Source organism: Leuciscus leuciscus (assembly GCF_965113295.1).
Source record: "Leuciscus leuciscus genome assembly, chromosome: 13".
NCBI classification, from domain to species: Eukaryota; Metazoa; Chordata; class Actinopteri; order Cypriniformes; family Leuciscidae; genus Leuciscus; species Leuciscus leuciscus.
The window spans coordinates 10,279,138-10,299,182 of record NC_138737.1 but is presented as its reverse complement, the minus strand read 5'-3'; the positions used below and the strand labels follow the sequence as shown (position 1 = coordinate 10,299,182).

General features: G+C 38.7%; 1 protein-coding gene across 1 annotated transcript in view; it reads left to right on the top strand.

The window, feature by feature from the left end:
* The window catches only part of skia (v-ski avian sarcoma viral oncogene homolog a), a 67,116-nt gene that overhangs the window by 34,664 nt on the left and 12,407 nt on the right, over nucleotides 1-20,045 (top strand). The gene's annotated exons all lie outside the window — the stretch shown is intronic.

Below are 20,045 nucleotides of genomic sequence, written 5' to 3'. Positions count from 1 at the left end.
TGCAAGGCAACATTTCTCAAGTTTGCTTTTCAAGGTTACGTTTTTCATACAGTATTTACATTTTTATTTTAGTTCAGCTTTATATCAATACCGGACAAGTTAGTAGCTTTCGTTTTAGTTCGTGTTGCAGGTCAGACTTCAAACAACAAAACAGATTTGAGTCCAAATTCTTTTAGCCAGCACACACACCTGTGTGAAGAAGACGAAAATTTTGTGGTGGCTGGATGAGGCTGTGCAGAATATTTGTGTTAGCAAAACACACACCACCAAAATATCCTGTCGAACAGGGTTATTAAAATGCAGCCCTGCAGGTGAAAATGCATACGTTTGAATGCTTTAAATTGCAAAGACAACATTTATGATGAATTAATGATTTATGAGAATAGTATCTTAACTTTAATTAGACAACCACCAATAAGAAGACCTACACAGAGCTCCTTTCCCTTTACTCTGAATCGGAACGGCATTGACATTGTAGCTAATTTGATCATGCTTACTACCAATCTTTATTGAGAACAAGATGGATATTGTAAAATAACTTTGTTTAAACTACACCGAGCTAAATCGAAAGTTCTTGTCTTAAAGTTCTTGTAACTTCAGGCCCTCTTAAGACGGGTTGAATTGCGACTTCCTTTACATTTTGTGCTTTATTTTATTTCAACCTCCCCACCTCTTCTGTTCCTTTCCACCATCTCTTTTCCTGGTGTGGAAAACGCTCTCCTCTGAGCCAAGATACAGGCAATGAGAACAGCAGGAAACACGCCCCTCTCGCTTGCTCGGAGACCGCGAACACTGGAAGGGAGAAAGTGAGGATATGAGAGTGTCCGAGAGTGGAAGAGACAGGGGAACCTTAGGGGAGGCATGTCAGTGGAAAATCCTGGGTCTTGCCAACTCATGCTGGTACATCCTACTCCTCATCCACACACCCCCAACCCCGCTGTAACTTCCCCCCTTCTCTCTCTCTCTCTCTCTCTCTCTCTCTTTGCTTAGAGGTAGCTGCCTTCTTCCGATTTTTCTCACTCAGGTTTTTACTGAGCACAAACTGCATCACAGGCTGACTGGGGAAATATAAAAGCGGAAGCCTCAGCCAAGCCAAGGAACGCACTTTTGAGTCAATGTGGAAAATTATGCAAAGCTTCTTTTTCCCTTGAATGCTTTCCTTATACATGATTGTGAATGGCAGTTTAAGTAAGCCTTTCTGTCATTGAAAAGATGTGATTGTGTCGCTTTGAAGAAGCACTTCTGAATCAGATCGAATGGGAGAGATCATGGCTAAATTAATGATTTACCTTGTCTATCATTTCCATACATTTCCTGTTGTGACACTGATGACGACGATGTTGCACTTTTTTGTCCCTTTTTGGCCTGTGAATAAAAGCATTTGGCAAGAAATCTACGATTATGTGTGCGAGCTTCTGCTCTTGTTGGAAATTGTTATAATTTTTGGAGCTTACGCACCAAAGTATTTTTCATTTGAGAATTTCTTCAGTATTTGGCGCGGACATTTCACTGCTTTTTTGCTGATCTTTTGTTACATACATTTCCTGTTGAAAGAAAGAAACAAAAGAATTAGAGAGTGAACTAAATATTCTTCTCTATTCTGTATCTTTACACACATAATATTAACAGCGCCACAGGCAAAGCAAGATGGCACAGAGAATGGTTTGTGGCGAGAAAAGCAACACTTTACGAAATGTTGTTTTGTAATGTAGCTGTGGACTTGGACCAGTAATACGGCGGTTAGAAATCTCAAACACACACACACTCTCGCAAATCCCTTAGCATGCGGAAGTTATGAAGCCAGTGAGTCAATTGGCTGTATTGGTATTTTTAAGCTTCTTAACAGTGCATGACCTTTCACCTTGTAGTCTATGGATTGAACTTAACATCAAACACTCAACACACTCTGCTAAGGACGGATAGATACACTCTACCTTGTCTGCATGCAGACTTATGCATATAGGCATTGCTGCAAGAATTCAGCCATCAAATGCATCTGTCAAGTCCAGAGAGAACAATGTGTTTCATTGGGAAAGCCTGTGGAAATGCAGTACCTCTTGACATCCGTCATCTTTTCCATCTGCGGGCTAAACGCTTATGTAACCAAGACAAATATCCATTTTTGTGGGTTTTGTCATTGAAAGTGGGTTTGAAACAAAAAAAGGCCAGTTTTCTGGTTGAATGCATGCTCAAAATTGTGTTAGCATTCAGGAAGGTTAACCGCACCGTTCAAACTGAATTTACACCCTCGCGTGGCGTCAGTGATTTCATCTTTTATATTCCTTATATTTCTTGCGCACGCTCTCGTTTCATGCGCAACCTCATCATACAAATATTAACGATCCCCAGGAGTTTGGGAATGACGTCTGTGTTCGGAACTGTATCCTTTAGAACTGGCTGAGCTGAACATGAGAGTGAAAAACAGAGAGAGGGAGAGAGAGGAATAACAGGACTGGATGATAGATTTGATTTGGTTCTGTTTGTAGAGCTGGAGTTTGGCTTAGGCAGACTGTTATGTCGGTTTCCATGGAGAAAAACACTCGCTCTGCCAGACACTGAAGAGTACAAGAACGAAAGAAGCAAACTGAGAGAGAAGGGGAGCAAAAGAAAACGCAAGTCGGAAAAAAAGACAAAAGTCTATCCAAGAATTTCTAGGGTGTGGAGACGGACAGTGTATCTCGCAGTGCTGAATGATGAATAATGTGCAGACGCACTGTCTCGCGCACATTCTTTTTTATTCGACGCCCCCAAAATATGCTAATATGAAATGTTAATGAAACAAGATAAAAGGATAGGAAAGTTTCTTTTCCTCCTCTCCCCTCCGCCGTTTCTCTTCTGCTTCTCTCACATGATGCATATGCTCTGCGTATGACACGCTATCTGTCTCTTTTATGAGGTGAGTTACAACTCGCTCCTGTCTGTCTTCATGAATGAGGGATGAGACCCATTAGCAAAGGCAGAAAGAGAGAGAAAAGGAGAGATAGAGCTCTGAGAGGGATGATTGATGCTTTGAGTTTTATTCGACAGATTGAACTGAGGCAAAGGTCAACTTTTAAAGAGAGCAAGGCTCTAGAACCCAAGGCACTTTCATAATTACTGTGTGTTTTAGTGTTGAGTGTGGGTTGTGTGAGTGTGTGTGTGTGTGAGAAAGAGAGAGAGAGTTACTCATCTCCTAGAGTAGGAAATTAGTTTTACTGTAGGTTTTTTAATTTAAGGGGGATTTGGTAGGGGGGATGTGAACATTTGGGCACATGTTTGGATGGAAGAGCTTTGCGATGTATCAGAAATTCATGCTATATAAGATTTGCTTGCAATCTAAAATTAAGAATTATTGTGTCCATCATGACGATTTTAATGATCCTAAAGGCTTTTCTAGTGACAATTGAGTTCCAGTGGGTTAAGACAGAGAGTGTCTCTGATTTTTAGTTTGAGAGATGAAGCAAATGATTCATTGAATCTGAGTTCCAAATCAATCCCTTGAAAAGGACTATTTTAACTGATGCATTTACATGAAATTATAAATGAAAATGATTAAATACCATTTTGCCTCACATGTACATGATGATTCTTCATGTGCAAGATTTTTTACAAATCTATATAGCCCAGATGTAGCAGGTGGGTGGGTGCTGATTGGTGATTTTGTAAGGCCGTCTTTTTTCTTTCTCAGTCACAGTCTAAGCTTTCGTTCTGCATCACCAAAGACTTTCGAAAGACACATTTACATTAAACAAATACGCAAACACGCAGATGTACAGTTGGACACGCCTCTACTTCAGAGAGCGGCTGAGAAAGAAAGAAAGACCTGTCCCTTTTTTTCTGCTCGGATTTGTGAATGAGGGAAAGGAATTTCCATCTTCGTGTCTGTACGTGCACGTCCGCTATCAGATTATCGTCTCAAGGCTCAGGTGTGCTCAGGTATGCAGCGGCCCTGCGTTGGACTTGAGCAATGCCAACACGATCATGCCCACCTTTAGAGGCAGGTGCACACAAACAAACACACAGCAGACAAGCTCACACACATCTACGAGGCTGGCACTCCCTTTAACTACACTGCTGAAGCAAACAGGGCACTAATCTCTTGACACACAGACATAAGCACGCACTGAAGGCCGCTCTTCGGTTGGCGCTGTGATGGGAATTGCTATAGTAACGTCAGTGGCACGGTAGAGCTGGCAGGATTTTGTTTGCGCGGACGCATGGGAAAATTGCTCTTGTCTGGACCCTTATGTTTTGGTCAGTGGATTAAGATCACGTCTTGGATAACGTTGCCATTTTTGGCTTTGCTTCGAAGTTTCGTCTAGTGAATGTTTCTGTGTGCGTGATAGTTTAGTCTGCAAAAGAGGTATGAAAAATATCTTCAGATCAGCCTTTGTTCTGCGTTTCTAAAGAAACATAGCTGAATCTAGCTTACTATTTCTTCCCTAATAACATTATAGTGGCAAAAACATTTTCGGAATTTGTCTGTTCACACTAAAACGTAAAATGCAAACGTAACAAAACCACCGCCACATGTTGATTTAATTTAAAAAACATAATTTTTTACACATTTTACATTGTTGCAGCACCTCTCTTCCCAGTCTGTCAGTAACGTCTCTATGAAGCCCCACTTTCCGAAATGTGCAAAGTGCTCTGATTGGTCGGTTGGACCAGTGCGTTGTGATTGGTCAACCGCTCCCAGCGTGTTTCGGAAAAGTCACACCCCTTACCATAACCGCTAGTTTCGACACACTACTAATGCAACTCAACCAGGCCTCGCCACTTTTTTGCGTATACCTTGGGAATGATTTAAATGAGGAATATTATGGCATGTACGTTCCCGGAAGAAAACTCAAGACTACACTTAAGGCGGTTCAGGGAGTTCAGAAAAAGTGCTTCCTGATATAGAGAGGAATGGAATAGAATGGACTTTGCGCTTCGTGACTTTGAAAATTTAAAATATACAGTTTAATAGTTTAATATACAGTTATGCGGATACAGATTTGACCAATGATATTTCACTATGGATGGTGCTACCGAGCTCGATACCAAACAACTGACAAAACATCCTATTACTTAGTACAAAAACTATTTACATGCAAATAATGTCTTGTATTTTTATTATGTCATGTCTAGCCAGGACACGGATCAGCATACGTTAAACTGCTTCATAACTTTTCATCTAACTACTTTGTGTATATTTTTCCTTATTTCATCCACATAATATTTCATGTATACGTAGCAATTCATGCAACTCCAGGCAAATGAAGCTCTAAAAGATTCTTGCGCTTTTAAGCAGACTGTGTTCGGGGAATGCGAGTGTGGATGAAGTGAATGTATAACTGAAATGTGTTTTCTGATAGGGGTGAGGACGAGGTCAGTGCTTCCTTATTCTGTGCCGTTACAGTGACAGACAGACTTTCCTGCATTGACACATTCTTCAGTAAAATTGCTCTTTCTGCCACCGCTGATTGCACGCGCACACACACACACACACACCCAAATACACACACACACACACGATGAGGAAAGCGAGATTGTTCTCGCTGAGGAAATAGTCATCTTCCTGTCTGCGAGCTAAACGGTTAGTGAGAAACGTGTGTCTTCAGAATTACGGTACAATGGCAGGTTTAATTGACCTGCTCATGGTTTGTCCTAGACATCATTTAACCAGGTCACACACTTGGGTGTCAAATGACTTGAGCTGCCATGACGTCTTTAATCGAAGTAGTTATTATCTAATAATGTCACCCTTAATCATGATGACTTGTTCTCAGTGTAAACACAACAATTGATTATTGGTGTCATATTTGTCTAAGATTAGTGCCTAGTTATAAAAACTAAGCCTGTCAAACCTGAACCATAAATACAACTTTCTACCTGCTAAAAAAGGATTTATGACCATGTGGCTTCCCTTACATTTGCCTACATAAAAAAATGTACATTCACTGTTCATAACCTGTGTTAAACATGAGGTTAAACAGAACCACCCAGACTGAGATATTCTCTCTCTCTCTCTCTCTCTCTCTCTCTCTCTCTCTCTCTCTCTCTCTCTCTCTCTCTCTCTCTCTCTTTCTTTCTCTTTCTCTTTCAGTCTGTCTGAACATGTTTGCAGTAAATTGTCTCTCCCCTCCGGCAGTCACATAAAACCAATCCTTTTTAATTAAGACCAACTCCAGTGAGAAAAGTGCCAAGCTTTTTTCCCTTTCCTATTTTTTTTCTCTTTTTTTAAACCACAACATCCTGTCTTTTTACATCCTCTCTTTCTCTCCTCCTCCTCCTGCTTCTTTTTTTCATTGCTGTTATTTCTTTAACACCTCCCCTCATCAAGGAGGAGAGCATTAGTGTCTGTCTCTCACCCTTCATGTTTGTTTTGATGCAGACCAGATGGAATCAGGATCTTCTGTGACCCCCGACCCACTCGGCGCTTGCTTTTTCTTTACATCTCTTCCTTTTTTCCCCCTGCTCTACTTTTTTTTCTTTTTCTGCTAGCCAAATGATGAGTGTGGATTGGGGTATGAATGGTAGCAATATGTCCTAATCAAAGTTAAGAGAATTCTTAATCATATCTGCCAATATTTCTAGTGATCACAGTTGTGACCAAATAAAATATATTTTCATGTTTAGAATATAGGCATTTATTTCCCTATATAAATATAAATGAAAAAATCACATTAATAAAAAAAAAATTTCATTTGTATTAATAAAAATGCAATCCATTTATTTGCTTTCTTCAATAAATAAATGTGTGTGTGTGTGTGTGTGTATATGTGTATATATGTATATATATATGTATATATATATATGTATATACGTGTGTGTGTATGTATGCTGATGACAATAAACAGAATAAAAATAATTTTTTGGGGGGGAATAACATCATCACACTAAAATAGCTAGTATGATAGATTTTAAAATTCCCTACCAAATCCACACTTTTAATTCTGTTTACTTTTTATGATTTAAATTTTTTTTTTTGTTATCCAGGATTTTCTTGTTTACTTGTTGTTTGCTCAGGTCATCAAAACATTAAAATATCATAGGAATCCAGGAGGACAGTTGAACTCCACATGCCCCCTCTGGCTTGCCCTGACCTGGCTTTGGCGAGCAGTTGTCCCCCTCTCCGCGTGCAGTTTATAGCGGCCTTGCTTTCTTCACCCTGATTAGGGTTGGGGAGGCACAACAACCGGAATGATGGCTGTAAACTTCAGACTGTTTACGACTCAGGACTGGTCACTCACCTCTGAGTGAACCCACCTAAACAGAGAGAGAGAGCGCTCGACCCCAACTTCACCTCTGTTTTTTTACAGGCCCTATTTTTTACAGCCCTCATAGGCCCTTTGCACTCATTCCTCACACCCCATAGTTGTTGTTCCCCCTCTCCTTTTACCACTTTATTTCAGTTTTCACTGTTTATCAGTTTAACACCTGGTCCTTCCATCAGCGCTGTGGTCACTGTGTTTTTAAAAAGATGCCATCAGTAAACGGTCTGTTTCCCATGGATGCTTTAAAGGCACTGTCGTAAAACATAAGAGCGTTGCATTATCGCACTGTAAAAATAAAATAATAAAATAAGATGTATCAGAAGGATGCCTTTTGCACATCTTTGTCTTTTTTTGGTAGTAAAAAAATGTAATATTTAAATCAAAACTGTCATTATAATTGTATATAATACAATTATAATAAATGAAATGATATAATAATTTGACCCTATTTACACAGTGCATCAGTGTCAGTTTTAAAACAATGGGCCAATCATAAGAAGCTGAGGTCAGGACAAGTAGAATTTCTGATATCATCCATTATGATAAATGAAAATAATCACCTGTATATAATGCACCCTAAAAAAAAAAAATCTTGTTTCATTCAGGTTAAGTGTGAAAATGGGTCTGTTGTGCACGTGTGCGAATGTAAAGTCTCAAGTTGCAGGCCTTTAATGTGCTAGGTTAAGAGCAGCAGGTGCTGGTTTTGACTTTAACCTTATGACTCGAGCACACACATATGCACGCGCTCAGAGTTGCCCGAGCTGCTATGGACACCAGCCAAGAGACACACACACACACACACACACACACACACACACACACACACACACACACACACACACACACACACACACACACACACACACACACACACACACACACACACACACACACACACACACACACACACACACACACACAGAGAGCCACCCAGGTCTCATGTGTCCTGCCCTTGCTCTGGCTAGACTGATAATTGATTGCTGGTTAGAAGAGGGCCAAAGCGTGAACTCAGCAGTGCAGGACCAGGGCTGTCGCTAGCAGGGCGAAAGGTGGTGACGATCGGAAACCGATTTCATCCGAGGGGGAACCAACCTCCAGGGAACGCGATTTCAAGGGGGCACACAGCAGAAACCTGCACCGGGGCCCCGGATACCCCAGCTACCCCAGCTACGGCCCTGTGCAGGACACAGTGTGTTAAAGTCACTGTGCACTTGCAGCACACGACAACACCAGCGCTAACCAAATCCATAAGACACTATTAGTGCATGCAGCTCAGGATGAACAGTGTTTTCTGAATGTCAGTAATGACTGATAACTGATTCATGTAACAAGCACCCACCCTCAGCTTCCTCTGATTGGTTCATCAGGTTTAAACACAACACAAATGTAACTCTTTTTAACAGAAACATAATGTTTGCTTATACTGCAGATGTAATTTTTTTATATTATATTATCCCCCAGCTCTGTAAATAAAGTTTTATATATAATTATGTTCAACTTTTTTTGCGTAAGGAGATACTATATTGCATATCTCAACTGCTTAATTGATAGTATGATCACAAAATGTAAAATATATTATCGCCCTGCTCTAATCTGCTAAATGCAAGTATTTGGCTTGAATATATTGTTAATTAATACAGTATTATGGCTTGAGACATTAACATTATGATTTTCTGTAAAGCTGCTTTGAAACAATGTGTATTGTGAAAAGCGCAGTACAGATTCATTTGACTCTGACTTAGATGATGTACATAGAAACAGCACAGTCAGAATATAAGAACATATCTGACTAGAACAAGACGGGCATTAGAGTTGTTTGACAGAAGTAGGACGGCATTTGGGCACAGTCATTTTTTCCCATGCCCCCTTTTTGTCGCCCTCCTCTTTCTCTCTTTCTGGCACACTTTCCAATCCTGCGTTCAGAGGAGAAAGGCCTCCTGCTCTGGGATGCTTATACTAGGTGGGCCACCTGCAGTTCTTTGTATTTCTGTGCATGTACGTGCAGAAATCCGGATACGACTAAGCTGATCAGTGCTCCATAACTGGCCCGAGTAGCACAGGGTCAGAAAGAACTGGGTAATGTGTACGTGCTTGTTTAGAATGAGGTGAACTATTATGGCAGTGGTTAATATATTTCCATATATAATGCAAACCTTTGCACAAATGGGAAAAAAATTATGTTTTAGTCCTATGGGTATTAGTAAGGAGCTGGATTATGGTTTTAAGATACTCATTTAAAAGTCTGTCTGTTTGGGTTGGGACGACTAATACGAGTGGATTATAATCCCATCTGCCCGTCACTGGATAACGTACCTCGCGGATTAAGAACTGAGCCGGCAACACACATGCAATTCACCCAGCACAGTGGGTCTGTTTGTTTTCCTCTAAGAATCAGCTGGGGATCTTTGGATTGGCCTGGTTTATGTCACTTCTTCTAACCCACACATCAACTTAAAGATAGAATCAATGCCAACGACTTGTCTCGGATCAATTAGGATCGGCTTGTTTAGTGGGCGGAGACAATCTTTATTGATTCGTCACACACACCAGTACAGCTACAGACACACCTCCACAAAATGCTTCGTCTGAAGGGAAGAAAGGGAGCGAGATAGAAGGTTTTAATTAATAATAGAATGACTTCATCCAAAATGCTGTAATACATACACCAATTAAAATAAAAGAAAAAATGTGTTTACCGAAGTGGAGCACTTCATCAGGTTTTTTTTTTTTTTTTTTTTTTGCTTAAGTGATAGTTCATCCAAAAAAAAATTAAAAAAAATCTGTCATCATTTACTCACCCTCATGTTGTTCCAAACCCTTAAGACTTTTAGTTTCGGAACACAAATTAAGATATTTTTTATGAAATCTGAGTGATTTCGGGCCCTCCATTGACAGCTACGCAACCACCACTTTTACACTTCAAAAAGTTCATAAAGAGATCGTTAAACAAATCCATATGAATCGAGAGGTTTGGTCCAAATTTTCTGAAGAGATGCAATCACTTTATATGCATGAACATATTGAATTTAGGCTTTATATATATTTGTACATTTATATATATTTGTTGTGAAACGATACGCTTTCTTTTTCCGCACCGTCTACGGGAGGCCATTTCTCCATTTCCACCCATGATGATGATGACGACCCATTTCCTCTCAGATAGGAAAGCTGTTTGTCCGGTCTGGGTCTGTCTGGACTGCCTGTGTATGTGTGTGTGGAGTGCTTTCTAGCAGCCACCACCAGACTGTGGTGATATGAAGCCATGCTGAGAAAAATCCCTTTAGCATGGCTCTTTTACTGCGGATTTGTCTGTCTGTAGGAGAGAAGAACACGCCATGATTGTTAGTTAGGGATTTAGAGTTGTAATTTAAGCGCTTCCTTCCTTGAAATGGTGATTTTGTCAAAAGGAGAGGTGTGTAGGCTTAGCTCTGCTAAAGCTTGTGTTAGCATGAAGATACAATACATTACTGCTGCGCTAAATGTTAACAAAGGCGGAAACCAAACCGTGTGTGCGTGCAGTTATGCATGTGAGGCACAAAGCCAGAAAGCGAGGTCTGCATTAGTGGAGCACTGTCTGGGTCAGCTGTGATTGTGTTAGACTGGGGCCATGTACCATTCATTTGCCACAGTCTGGAGCCTGGCTGTAAATGAACCTGGCATTAACATGCTAAATCACCCTGGCCTGGTGGTGCCATCCGATTGGTCATTGTCTCCGCCCCCCTGTCCCGGTCAGCGTCCCACATTCACGCCACCTTGCGACCTCAATCCAGCACTGGCGGCCCATTGACCTCGCAGAGAGTGGCAGTCCATCCTGTTTTCCCTGAGCAGATTTATCCATACAGAGCATTTATCCATACAGAGCATTCTCATTGACGCAACAAACATGTTAAATCAAGAAAATATCAAATAAAACACATTCCTGGAGTTCGTGAATCTATCTTCATATAACATTCTCCTTTCTCAGTCAAGTACATAGAGGGTAAACTGAAACAATGTAGCAGTTGTATTTGAAGGAACAGTAAATCCAAAAATATATTAATGTTATTAATATTATGACTTTTAATACATATTTACAATACATAAAAAAATGGAGTCGGTAAGATTTTTAAAATGATTTTCTCTTATGCTCACCAATGCCTCATTTATTTGATCAAAAATAGAGTAAAAACAGTAATATTGTGAAATATTATTACAGTTTAAAATAAATGTTTTAAATTTCAATATATTTTGAAATGTAATTTATTCCTGTGATGCAAAGCTGAGTTTTCAGCATCATTACTCCAGTCTTCAGTGTCACATGATCATTCAGAAATCATTTATGCTGATTTAGTGTTTTAGAAATATTTCTTATTGTTATCGCAGTTGAAAACAGTTGTGATGCTTAATGTGTGGAAACTTTACTTTTTAAAGGATTCTTTGATGAATAAAAAGTTTACTTGAAAAAGAAATCTTTTGTGACATAAATTTCTTTACTGTCTCTTTTGATCAATTTAATGTATCCTTGCTGAATTAAGTCAAGTCAAGTCAAGTCAAGTTTATTTGTATAGCGCTTTTCACAATACAGATTGTATCAAAGCAGCTTCACAGTATTAAATTTAAATAATACAACAAAGTTTGTTTCAAGAGGAATTTATTGATTGATAAAATTAAATTAAATATCCCCAAAATATCCCCAACTGAGCAAGCCAAAGGCAACAGTGGCAAGGAACCGAAAAACTCCATCAAGTGACCTAATGGTGTCCTAAAACTCCATCAGGTGACCTAATGGAGAAAAAAAACCTTGGGAGAACCCAGGCTCAGTCGGGGGCCAGTTCTCCTCTGGCATTTATGAGCTAGAGGCCGGATTGTAGTTTGAACTGTGGGATTATATGAATGCCTGGCTGAAGAGATGCGACTTTAATCTAGTTTTAAACTGGGAGAGCGAGTCTGAGCAACGAACAGTATCAGGAAGACTATTCCAGAGTTTTGGAGCCAAATGTGAAAATGCTCTCCCTCCTTTGGTGGTTCTGGATATCCTAGGTATGACCAAAAGCCTTGAATTTAGTGATCTTAAAGAGCGCGATGGATTATAGGGTGATAGAAGATCCGTTAAATAGACTGGAGCTAAGCCGTTTAGGGCTTTATAAGTCAGTAGCAATACCTTATAATTAATACGGAACTTTATAGGTAACCAATGCAGTGATGATAAAATCGGTGTTATATGATCATATTTTCTTGATCTCGTAAGAACTCTAGCGGCGGCATTTTGGACTAACTGTAGCTTGTTTATTGAGGATGCAGGACAACCAGCTAATAAGGCATTACAGTAATCCAGTCTCGAGGTCATGAATGCATGAACTAACTTTTCTGCATCAGAAACTGATAGCATATTACGTAGCTTAGCAATGTTTCTAAGGTGGAAAAAGGCTGTTTTTGTAACATATGAAATATGATTTTCAAAAGACAGGTTGCAATCGAGTATAACACCCAGGTCTTTTACTGTAGCGGATAAAGTAACAGGACATCCTATGATGTTAGAGTTGTATTGTGCGAGGTTTTGTGGGCGGTTTTTTGAACCGATAAGTATTACCTCTGTCTTGTCTGGATTTAATAAAAGAAAATTACGCATCATCCAATCTTTTATATCTTTAACACACTCTGTCAATTTGGAAAATTTAGCGTTTTCATCCGGCCTTGATGAAATATATATTTGAGTGTCATCAGCATAACAATGGAAACTAATTCCATGTTTCCTTATAATATTTCCAAGTGGCATCATATATATTGAAAATAACAGAGGGCCTAACACAGATCCCTGCGGCACTCCATAGTTTACTGGAGTTATGATCGATTTTTCTCCATTTAAATAGACAAAATGGTAGCGGTCAGATAGGTATGATTTGAACCAGCTTAGTGCTTGTCCTTGAACACCAGTATAATTTTGTAGTCGATCTAAGAGTATTGTGTGATCTATAGTATCGAACGCAGCACTAAGATCAAGTAAAACTAGTATTGAAACTAGAAAATTAATAAAGAAATTAATAAAGAATTAAAACTATTAATTTCTAAAACAGTACAGAACAGTAGTGTATATATAATCATAATATTTATACTATGCTGTTTTGAATGGCAAAATCTGCTTAATGATTATTCAAAACTTTGTTTCACACACAAAAAAGAAAAACCCATCAAACAGCACATGGATGAGTAAATAGTATCATTTAGTTCAATAGTATAAATGTTTTGACATTAACTATTCCCTTGAAGGAAGGATACATCTGAATCTCGAGGCCTTACTGAGAGCTAAGGAACGAGGGAGGGACAAAATAGAAGGAAAGAGGGAGGGAGAAAAAGAAAGGAAAGTAGTCTTTGTTCTGTTATTCGGATACAGCGTTGCAGTTGCTATGGGAGACAGTGGAAAAAGAAGAACAGAATATTCTAGTATAAATCACAGCTGCTAAAGGGAGAGATTTGAGAAAGTTATGGTTAGCAATGGTCATCTCTCTCTCTCTCTCTCTCTCTCTCTCTCTCTCTCTCTCTCTCTCTCTCTTTCTCTCTCTCTAACAGCTGTACTTTCCACCAGAAAAGTCATCTCTTCTTTTTTTCGATGGTGTTGAGCAGACTGCTGGGTGCTGGGCCGTTGTGTGGCGGCTCAACACTGCTATATTCAGGCCTGCTGTTAATAGCTCCCTCTCTATTTCAGTCTCTCCTTCCTGCCGCTGCGGAACAAGAGCGCTCCAGCTAATTAAAACCGGCTCACACCCCTGAGCCGCATCCCGTATGTGTGGCGCTCAGGTCCGGGTGGGTCAGCATCAGGAACAGGGGCCATGCATTGTCCCCAGCATTCCCCGGTGGTCACCTACTTTCCATAACGGTCCCGGGTTTCCATAACACTTCCGAATGCTTTCATGACTCTCAGCCGGTTGTGACCGACGTGTCCCTGTGTGTTCCGACTAGACGGCGCATGCTGGGAAGGACACAGCACGCACATGCACGAATTGCCACGGGAGGTGGGGTCGTTCGAGTTCGTCCTGTTGTGTGTCATCCCCTATTTAAGCTATTTTTAACGGCCCCCTTCCGAATTATTTCTTTATTAATAACGCAATTGTTTCTACAGGCCACAAGCCGGAAACATGGGGCCATTTATTTGTTTTATTTGATTTGGTGTTTACCCAAATATGATGTAAATGGACCATTGATTTCTTGATTTTTCTTCAACAATTCTTGTTGACTGCAAGTATTATGGATATACAAAATTGGACAACAGGGAAAATGGAGCATTACGAAACAGATGGGGAGATAGACGGCTGCTTAACTGCTGTTTTTCATATTTCTTATACTTCCTGTTTATAGGAAATGACTAATCACAAATGAGAGTGAAAAAGATTGCTTGTCTCTCAACGTTCTGTCAAATGTACCTAATTTTGAAGAGAGAGGATTAAAAAATGTAGACTAACTTCATCATACAATACCATTAAAAAGTTTGGTGTTGGTAATGTTTTTGATAGAAGTCTCTAATGCTCACCAAGGCTGCATTTATTTGATCAAAAATACAGTAAAAAAAAAGATTTTTTTTGAAATATTTAGTAATATTAGTAATATCATTATTACTGACCACAAACTTTTGAACAGTTGTGTATGCTACGTTAGCATTGCATTAGCATTGCTGCTAAAAAATGTCTGTAAGTGATTTGTTTTTAAATACCTCTTATAAAATGTCTAGAAAGATGAAATAGGTGTCTTGAGAAATCGTATCTGTCTCTGTTATTATGACTGTAAGCTCTGTAAACGAAAAAGACAAGCTAATCAAGCTAACCTTAGTGATTTAAAAAATTGGCCTTAAAATTAGCATCGGAAATGCTGTCTGCTTGTTTCTGTGTAGGCTTTCTAACAAATGTTTGGCTGTCATATGTTTTTGAAGTCAGGGTTTGTAGAAAAAGTGTGGTTAAAGTTAGCAGAATGATGGAAATTAGCATAACGGCTAAAATAGTGTCTATTCAAATCAACGGCTGAGATGTTCCAGGCCTCTCAGACTGCAAAAAAAGAGCGATAGAGAAGAAGAGAGAAAGTGACAGAGAATAGTGGGGTTAGCTACAATAATAAATGGATTACCAAGTCAAAAAGACGACCCACACACAATCTTGTCTGAACTGGCTAGTTCAGCATCCGTCAGTGCCACACACACTCATCCTCATCTTCTGAATCAATCACTCTTTCATTTCTCTTCTCATCTTTTGTTTCCCTTCCATTTCTTTCAAGAGTTTGCGACCTCTGCATCTCCCTGAATGAGTGTGTGTATATGTTTCCTATTCTGTGTGAGTGTGTGTTTGTTTTGGCACTTCTTTCGGGCCCGTCACATGTAGAGACATGTGTGTTTGACTCTGCAGAGACTACCGAAATACCTCGCAGTGTTCCACTGCCCCCAAGTAATACTGAGCACCAATGTGTGTGTGTGAGCCCCCCGGTCCCATGCAAGCCATCTGTCTGGAAACAGGACATGCCTGCACACACATACAGATTCACACACACATGCACACTAATCCACAGTTATTGATATGTGTCTGTACTGGAACTAAACAACTAGTCATTTTGTGAATTTGACTGGATTTTTTTTCGGGATCGGGACACAAGACAACCAGCCTAATTATACAGGACCAATTAGTTGACTAGTCATTCATAAAACCCACCAACAAGTCGATTTTGAAAATATGTCGCTTTGATTGTCACCCATGCCTAACCTGCTCCCGCTCTCTTTCTCTTTCTGTCTATTCCTTCATATGAGGAATGGGAGAAATCTCTCTCTCCGACTCTTTCTATCTCGCTATGGTTGACTTTATGAGGTCATAAACGCTGGAATTTTTTGGTGAGGCTCTCTGAATATTTTTATGAGCACACTCACGACGGCGGCTCCTTTGACAGCGCTGAAAGGCAGTCATTAAAAAGAGAGCGAGAAAAGAAGGCAGAAGGGAAAAAAACCGAGTCCTGGCTGAAAGAGGCTTCTCTCCTGAGGGGGTTTAAACTGTCACTGCGTTTGAACTTTGCTAGAAACGACTGCCATCTGCAAGCCGAAAAGCAAGTTCACCACTGTCTCGCTCTCCGAGGAAAGTTTATAATCACACGATTTATTGGTGACAAAATCAGAATTGTCAAATAGTTGCATTTTTAGTTAGTATAGTATAGGTTGCGATTTGGCCAGGGCTTATTTAAAAAAAAAAAAATTGAATCTATGCGTGATTATTATCATCCTTATTAATATAATATAATATAATATAATATAATATAATATAATATAATATTTGAAATGTTTATTATCAATAGATTAAGCAATCAATCAGTGGGTTTATCATCCATAATACAAAATATTTATTTATAATTAAAAGTATTTGTATATTTTTACTGTCATTGATCGAAAAAATACAATTGTACATTTTATGTATCATTGTAACCACTGCTTTTAAAAAATAATCACCAACAGACAAACCCATATAGATTTATGACATTATTATATTGGTTAACGACTCTCAATCAAAAAAAAAAAAAGCTGATTGTAACAAGAGATTAGAGATCTGGCTATTAGTAGACATGAGGTAAGACATGGTAGAAGAAAGCAACATACATACACAGATAGATCAATAAGCGTCCATTAGGGTCCGGCCTCAGCAATTTCAACAACTTTTGAAAAACATTGAAATGTGATTATCTTGCTCTTAGATGCTTTTAACTTTGAGAGTAAATGAGTCATAGATTTATGCTTCTCTCTGGATTCCTCTGTTTCCTCCCCTCGTCTGCATGCACCCGAGGGCTCTCTCTCTCTCTCTCTCTCTCTCTATCTCTATCTCTCTCTTTCTCTCTCTTTCTCCATCCTCCTCTATCTATATATATATTTCTCTCTCTTTCTGCCCCTTTACGGTTGCATTGGCAGCTTCTAATTTTGAATAGTTTGTTTTGCAGATTGGAATGTTGAATTTGTTTTTTTACTACAATGAGATGTGTGATGATGACAGTCATGAAAAAAGCAGGATTCTCTGAACTACGGATTTGCCCCCAATGTGTCCGAAGGGAACAGGGTCTACTGCGTTCCCACACAAGCCGTTGCCAAAGCAAATTTGGAGAGGAAGTGGAACCCTATCCCTCCTCTCTGGTGTGACCAAGTTTAGAAAACACCAGGTTTGTGTGTGTGTGTGTTTCTAGTTGAATATGCAAGCAAGCAGCTGCACAGAACGACTCACTTTTGATGTGGTTTGGTGTGTGCGGCGGCGTTTGTGCGCTGCTCTGTGGTGTTGAGTTTGGAAATGGAGTCCGTGCTGGACCCTGCTAGTGCGATCGCTGGAGATGGTCCTTATTTAGTTGCTTTGCCTTATTGTGGTGCACAGTGTTGCGCGGCCTTGTTATGTCTGGAGCCACTGGACTCTTCCTGGAAGTCCAACCTCAACACACACACAACACAGACACTAATGACAGGCCTGAGTCCTCTGCCGAGACCTTTGTCCGACAATGTACAGCGATACTTCTAACCACCATGCAATCTGAGTGCTAAAAATAGCCCAGACGTGATGTGTATACCAGAAGTGTCCCAAAAAAATCATTTATTAATCATTTCTAATACAAACATTTAAAAAATAAATGAATAATATAAATAATCATCTTTTATTCATATTTGTATTATTATTTATATTACAAATTATTATTAATAATATTATATTAATTATGAATCATTAAATAAATAATTTAATTTAGTTCATTTTTAAAAATACATATTAAAAATATATAATTAAATATATATATTTTTCTTTGATAGTCTTATGCATGTTTTTATGCATTGCATGCTTATTTTGTCTTTTTTATAATTAAATATTTGTTTTATTTCAGTATTGTTTATTTTCAGAATTTTTTTTATTTAGCTTATATTTTTTATAATTTTTTTCTGCAATTTTGTTTCTGTCATACTTATTTTTTATATTTCTATATAGCTTTAATACATGTTTATATCAGTTTTAGTAATTTCAGTACTTTAAACTCATTTCAGTTTGTTGCCAAGGAAACATTCAGATTTTTGTTTGTTTATTATATAAATATAAATTTTATTTAATTAATAATTATTTTTATTTCAGTTTGTAATAGTTTTTGTTAACAATAACAACACTGTCATAATTTCCCCTTTCCCGTTCCTATTTGAAACTGGATTCTGTGTGAACGCTTTGTGGATTGAATCCACAGGTAAGCAAACACGGTTAAACGCAATCAAGTGTCTCACAGAAGTCTCACAGTGTGACAGCCAAACATCTTATAGTCTGGGAAAGTGAGACATCTGTATGTGTGTGTTGGCATAGTTAGGGAGGTGTTTTGTCTAGCAGTGCTGTGTACAGATGCTCATTTCTAATGAGCTGGGTACTGGCCCAGAGTGCAGGTCTCACACTGTGAAGCGACTCATTTCACAGTTTCACTTTACACCTCTACCTCCCCAAAACAACATGTGTTCACCAGCAATCGAACCGTTTTCCTTTAGGAAGAACCTTGAATTACACGACAGGAACTGTATACCCCAAGTAATTCATACATACGTCGTCGTTGCAAAGAAAGTTCATGCCTAGAATTGTCCAGCTTTCTAACTGAAGTTAAATGTGAGATATCACTCTTTTAGCACTGACTTATAAACAACGTAATGCAACATCGTGGACCATGTAGATCATGTTCAGTCTGACACCTGTACGCTTAAGGTTTCTGTGGTCACTGCCTGGTGAGAAATATGACAACTCGTTTTGAAGACTGCAAGAGATGCAGGGAGAGAGGGAGAGCTGCGCTCTGTTAGTTTTACAGGAAGTTCCTCCCTTCCGGCTGAGGCCTGTAGCTTCGCTCAAGGGGGAGGCCATGTTCAGGTCAGAGAGAGGGTGGAGTATCGCGCGCACACAAACAGAAAACTGGTTTGCTCTTTTGGCGTTCACACTTGCGTGGATACACATAAGCTTGTCACACAAGCTTCTAAGAAAACATTTCATTGTCTTAACCTGTCTCACAGTTAAAAAGAAACATTCATCAATCAAACCTGTCTGGATACCAGGAAAACTTCACAGACACGAGAACAAAACATTGCACGGTAGTCACAACATTTGCGATCTGAATCAACTTAATCATCAGCAGATATTTATGACTCTACATTCTGATTGGATGAGCAGTCTTAACACATTTTTAAGAATTTAAAAGAAATGTAAATAAAATGATTAATGCACCATTGGAATCTTTTTTTGTGTAATGAATTATATTACTTGAATAGTTCAGTTATTTGTTTTAGACACAACATGAAGCCTAAAAAAAATATGTATAGTAATAGTTTTCTTAGGCTTCATTAATTAAGTATTCTTATCAATATTTCTTTTACTACTAACTATTATTATTATTAATAATATTGAAAAAATCCTGTATTTTGTATAGTTAAATATATTGCTGGAATAGTTCGGTTCTTCGCTTTGAATATTATTAATTATGAATAATAATATTTTATACACAACATAAAACCTAAGGAATCTGAATATTAGCATCAACATTTATATTTTTCTTAGGCTTTGCAAAAATGAAATGTAAAAAATAAATCTATTATGTTAATTAATGTTCAAATTATTATTAATATAAATAATCTTTCAAAGGCTTCATGTTGGGCATAAAAACGCCCTTTACCTGTAGTAAAATCACATTTATTTAAAGGCAATATCACAGAGACCCTAGGAAGATGTTTACATTGCCAGCGACATGTAGGGAAGTTTCTGTAAGTTATGTTTGTTTGGAAAGTGATTGCTTGTTTAGGAGGGAAATCCTGCAATCTGTGTCACA